Source organism: Lolium perenne, chromosome 4, assembly GCF_019359855.2.
Source record: "Lolium perenne isolate Kyuss_39 chromosome 4, Kyuss_2.0, whole genome shotgun sequence".
Lineage (NCBI taxonomy): Eukaryota > Viridiplantae > Streptophyta > Magnoliopsida > Poales > Poaceae > Lolium > Lolium perenne.
Window position 1 is genome coordinate 274,351,639 of NC_067247.2, and position 5,845 is coordinate 274,357,483.

Genomic DNA, 5,845 nt, shown 5'->3' on the forward strand with positions numbered 1-5,845 from the left:
TCACCCCAAAAACAAACCAATCTCGGCGCATCGCCAACTCCTTCGTCTCGAGGGTTTCAATCAGGTAAGCGACATGCTGCCTAGATCGCATCTTGCGATCTAGGCAGCACAAGCTCCACGTTGTTCATGCGTTGCCCGTACTGAAGCGTCTTTGATGGCGGGCAACGTAGTTATCATAGATGTGTTAGGGTTAGCATTTGTTCTTCGTATAAACATGCTTACGTAGTGCAACCCTTGCATGTCTAGCCGTCCTCACGCCTGTCTCAGGCGTGGGGGCGGCACCCTGCTTGTTCATCATCTAGTAGATCTGATCCGTTACGATTGCTCCTTGTTATGCAAGGATTAGTTTAATATCTGCAATAGTTAGGCCTTACAAAGGGGGGGAGGATCCAGTGGCACGTAGGGTGGCGTTCGCAAGTCCTAAACAGGATGTTCCGCGGATCAACTTCATTGTTGGTTCTTTGGCCTTGTTTAGGATCGGCTTATGAGCACCGTGCGTGGCCGCGAGGCCCAACCTGGAGTAGGATGATCCGATTATGCGGTGAAAACCCTAAATCGTCGTAGATCTCATTAGCTATATCTTGATCAAGCAGGATCACCAAGTATTCGTGCACCCCGCACGGATCGTGGGTGGATCGGCTCTTTGAGCCGATTCACAGGATAACCTGAGAGCCGATCGAGGCTCGTATTTAATGTTTACGTGTATGCCATGCAGGAACTAAGCGAGGCATCCCCATCACCTTCCTGACCAGGTATAGGTCAGGTGGCACGCCCTTGCACTTCGCATCGCCGCGTGTGACCAGAAGAGCATTGCGGGCCGTCGCTCGGAGGGGTCTCAGCCAGCCGCAGCTCTAGGCTCTTCCCGGCTCTACGGTGTTGACAGGCCGCTGCCCGACGGTGGGTTTTGGCGATCAACACATTCTGGCACGCCCAGTGGGACAATCGTCTACATCAACCACATCGCCATCTACATCTGAGATGGCGACGGACGGCACGCCAGTCACCTACGAGGAGCTGCCTGCTGAGCTCAAGAAGAAACATGACGAGATCAAGGCAACCAACTAAGACGACCTCATCGGCTCTTTTCGAGAACCCGTACCCATGGCATCGAGATGGAAGGGATTCTCACCACAAGGTGCGCTCGATGGGATAGATCTCTGCCCCGTCGGAGGAACGCACCAGGGCCTGCGGCGGAGATCAACTACTTGGTGGCTCACTCGCTACACCGCCACTCTGAAAACTTGGTCAACGTGTTGGAGCGTCTCGCTCTGCGCGTGATCCAGGAGATCATGAGCCACCAGTACTCGCCGTCAGGACCAGCTCTCGGGACGCATCAAGGAGAGTCGCCACTCCAGTCCCGTCCACCGCTGCCATATGCGTTGGCAGCACCACCTGAAGTGCCGTCTACACCGGCATTCGTCGTCTACAAGATCGGTGGTGACCCTAGTGACCACCAGTTCTTGGCTGAGGCGCCTAAGGAGATCCCTCAAGGATACGCGTGCACGTATGTGCCAGATTGTGGCAACTGGGCACTCTCAAACCAGGCCACAACGTCAGGGACTCCGGCGCAAACAGGAGGAACGTCATCAACAGAGCTTGAGAAGCAGACGTGGCTAACTAAGTACGCCACCCCGACGAAACTCCAGAGCCCAGCTCCTGCGGTTGGCTCAGAGCTGGAAAAGCAAACATGGCTGGCTAAGTACGCCACCCCGGCGAATCTTCAGAGCGCATCTCCTGCAGCCAGCACGGCGGATCAGATCAGTACCATACTAAGAGACCAGTTCGGCATTATGCCGAAAAGGAGGGCAATCGGCTATTCTAAGCCGTACCCCGACGAGTACGAGATGATCCCGCTGCCACCTAAATATCGGCTCCCTGACTTCTCCAAATTCAGTGGATCAGATGGCTCCAGCTCCATCGAGCACATCGGCCGATATTTGGCACAACTAGGACCGGCTTCAGTGTCGGATCAGCTACGTGTGAGGCTCTTTTCACAGTCCCTCACAGGATCGGCTTTTGGATGGTATACCTCTTTGCCAGCAAACTCCATCCAGTCTTGGAAGCAATTGGAAGAACAGTTCCATATGCAATATCATTCAGAAGCTTCCGAGTCTAGCATTGCCGATCTAGCACAACTACGTCGAAGCGGAGAAACGGTGACAGAGTACATCCAGCGCTTCAGGAATCTTAGGAACCGATGTTATTCGGTTCGTATAATCGAAAAGGAAGCGATCGAGTTGGCGGTAGCTGGCCTTGCAACACAGCTCAAGGACATGGCCTCCCAAGCAGATTATCCCTCGCCGGCGCACATGGTTCAGAAATTATCAAAGATATGAACAGCGCCACCCGGAGACTGTACCAAGACAAGTTCAAGCGTGCGGTAGTCATGGTCGATACGAGAGGAAGTTGAAGCGCCTGCGGAGACCAAGAAGTAGCGGTGGCTGAGTGGACTCGGGGAGGAACCCCGTGTCCTGCAAATGGGTAAAGCCACCGGGGCCGCCCAGGGGATTTGATTTTGACGTGACCAAGACTGAACAAATCTTCGACCTCCTGCTCAAGGAGAAACAGGTTGACGATTCTGAAGGTCTCAAGTTCCCTACGGCGCAAGAGCTAAACGGAAAGCCGTACTGCAAGTTCCACAACTCGCTTTCCCATGCCACCAACGACTGCAGGGTGTGGCGTCAGCACATCCAAGCGGCGATAGAGAAGGGGCGTTTAATTTTCAACCAGTACGCCATGAAGGTAGACACCCAGCCCTTCCCCGCCGTTAACATGGTAGAAGTCATCTACCCCGAGGGCTGCCAGCAAGGTCCCACGTTCAGCATCAACATGGTAGGAACTGGGGACCACTCTGGCAAAGATGGAGATGAGGGCAGCTGCTCTCATAGCAAGGATACAGAGGAGGCCGCTCCACGCGATCGGCTCCATCACGATGGCAAGCGCTACGTCACAGAGGGAGAAGTCAAGAACATAAGATATCAACGACCTCTCTCTGATCACCTCCTCAACAAATATGTGAGCCAGTATGACCAACGCCGACGGTCCAACTATGATGATGAAGGAGATCGTCTGGCTAGAGAAGCCAGAAGACATCGTCGGCAGGATCGCGATGAGGAGGAGCACGAGCGCCGTGCCACAGATAAATCAAGGGAGCAGGATGACAACGCCAGACACTGGGACTGCCCTTTCTTCAGACACTGCTGGGATTCAGGAATGAGCCGATTGCCCACAATCGGCAATTGCCCAGAATGCAACAAGAAGAAGAAGGAGGCAGCCAACGTGTCTGTGTTTGAGCGCTTAGGGCCTCTCCCACCACCAAGCAAACGTGCTGAGTCACTTCGTTGGGCAGATCTTGAGGATTCCGAAGACGAGAGACTAGAAGAAGAAGAAGACAGGTACCACCGTCCAAGGTGGTGCCCTGACGGACTCAGCCGTTCACAGAAACGCAGGGTTCAGCGGTTGCGTGGCCTGGAGGAAGCCGAAAGGTTATACCTGCATACGCTAAGGAAGGCACGGCCTGATCTGGCCGCAAAGGTTCAGCGAGCCCTGGATGAAGAGGGCCGTCCACGGAGAATGGAGTGGCGTCCCAAGCAAAAGAAAGCCGATGATGAAACATCGGCTGGCACAAACATGGTGCTTATCTTGCCGACAGTGCTTAGTGCTCCACGATTATACGATGCACTCAAGGTGGACGAAAGCAGGCGCATCAAATCAGAGGTTGGGTTGGTTTTATCCAGCCTAACGGAGTAGCAAGATTAAACCCATGAGCAACCCGTGCAAGGCTGATCCTTGTGATCGGCCCCAAAAATTTATGGAGGGGCATTACAAAACCTTCATTGAACAAGCAATGTGGAGGCCGATTCCAGCAATCGGCCAAAATTGTCTTCTGCACATATTCTGTTTGTGGTCAACAACGGTCTACTGGGCAGCGGCCATGTCGGCAGATGAAAGTCAGCATGAATCTTTGCGAAGCCGACGTGCAAGTGCAGTGCCCTGACTTACCAAGAAAGCCGATATCTGCAGTCATTTGGCAGATTCGGCTCGGGGGGCATATAGTCAGATGAACATATGCAGAGAAACATGTGCAGACATGCGTGCAGTGGAACATTGGGGGCCGGTTAAGGAAAAATCGGCCAAATAAAAAAAAAATTTCAGAAGCAAAGCCGATGCGCAGCCATCGACTTTAGTACAGTTGCACAGGACCAAGACCTACTGGCTATGTGCTCAAGGGTTTACATCAACGTCGATGTTCAGTAGAAAGAAAGCTGATCAACGACTTATGCATCCTCGCCGGTATTCTTGCCTTGATGAAAGCTCGGGGGGCAGCTCGCCCTGGAAGTTCTTCAGAGAGCCGATTTTGGTGGAATCGGCTGATTCTGCATTACGATTCGGAGGCTGATGGTGACACAATGTGGCTGGCTCACGACTGTCCTCGCCTTGATGAAGACTCGGGGGGCAACGGACTACATGAAGATTTGGTTCTTTAGAAACCAATTGGAGTTGCATCGGTTGATCCTGCGTCGTGACCCTCTCTGGAAGCAGTTCTGGTCGCGAAAGAAGATTGCTGAAGCTATGGAGGGGAATCAGGAAGGGAGGCCGTCGGCTTTTACGGATTTTGGACTGTCCTGTCGTTGCAGAGGGATTGGATTCTCAAAATAGCCGATGAGTGGTCATCGGCTAAGGGATTGCGAAGAAAATATGGTCAGATACCAAATCACAGCCTGAAATCGAGAAGTTCTTGGCCTACGAGCTAATCGACATGAGAATCCAGCTTCATGGGCGTCCAAAAGGAGAAAAAAAATCGATACATAGCTATCGGTCTTGATATGACAGGCGGGAGGAATGAAATTGGGGCAATTGAAGGATGAATCAAAAGGACAATTTCATTAATTCAGAGGAGCGGCTTTACAAGAAAGAGCCGATGGCTCTCAAAAGAGGGATCTAGTGCCTAGCGCACTGCTACTACTAGTCCTATTCTACTAGTCGTCGCTGTCCTCATCGTCACCGCCGTCGACGTCGTTGGCGCTGCTCCCGGGGAGCTCCTCGTCGCTGCTACCCCAGCCCGTGGCCGGAGCCTCTTCCTCCTCGTCATCATCATCGTCCTCGCTGTCCGCCCAGGAGCGGAAGCGCTTGGTTGGAGGGTACCCGGCGGAAGAGGAAGACTCATCTTCCTCCTCCTCTTCTTCTTCTTCGTCGTCATCTTCATCCTCGCTGTCCGCCCACATGCGGGAGCGCTTCTTCAGCGGGAGCTTGGCGGAGGGGAAGGTCTTGGCCTTCGCTACTTCTCCTTCTTTCTTCTCATCATCGGAGGGGAGGGGGTTCACTTCGGAAGAAGGTTTGTCCTCGTTCTTCTTCGGCGAGAATGGGGGGAAGAGGTTTGAGAAGGAGGAGGAAGAGGAAGACATTGCTGAGGGAGAAGAGGGTTTTTTGGGTGCCGATGGCTGGAACAGAGGAAGGGGATGAAGAAAGCTAATCGATCGGCACAGTTAAATAATGAGGAGCCTGGTGGAAATTCTTGTCATTACGCTTTCTAAGGAGATGACGCCGTAGCTATCGAATTTTGCAGAGAAGCTGAGAAGACAGTGGCATAATGATAACGGATACCGCAACAGCTACGCTTCCGCCACGACATGACCCGACGGAGGAACGCTTAATGATTTTGGAAAAATTATTTCCAAAACCAGGGGGGCATGTGTTATCACCAGATTTTGGACAAATCCAGAGGTGGGCCGTAAGAGAGATGGGCTTAGAGGACTACACGTGGAAGATCTCTGGAGCGGCCTTGCACGGAGAATTTGGGCTAGTTTGCCCGTGTATCTTTAATTATAGTAGGTTATATCTTAGA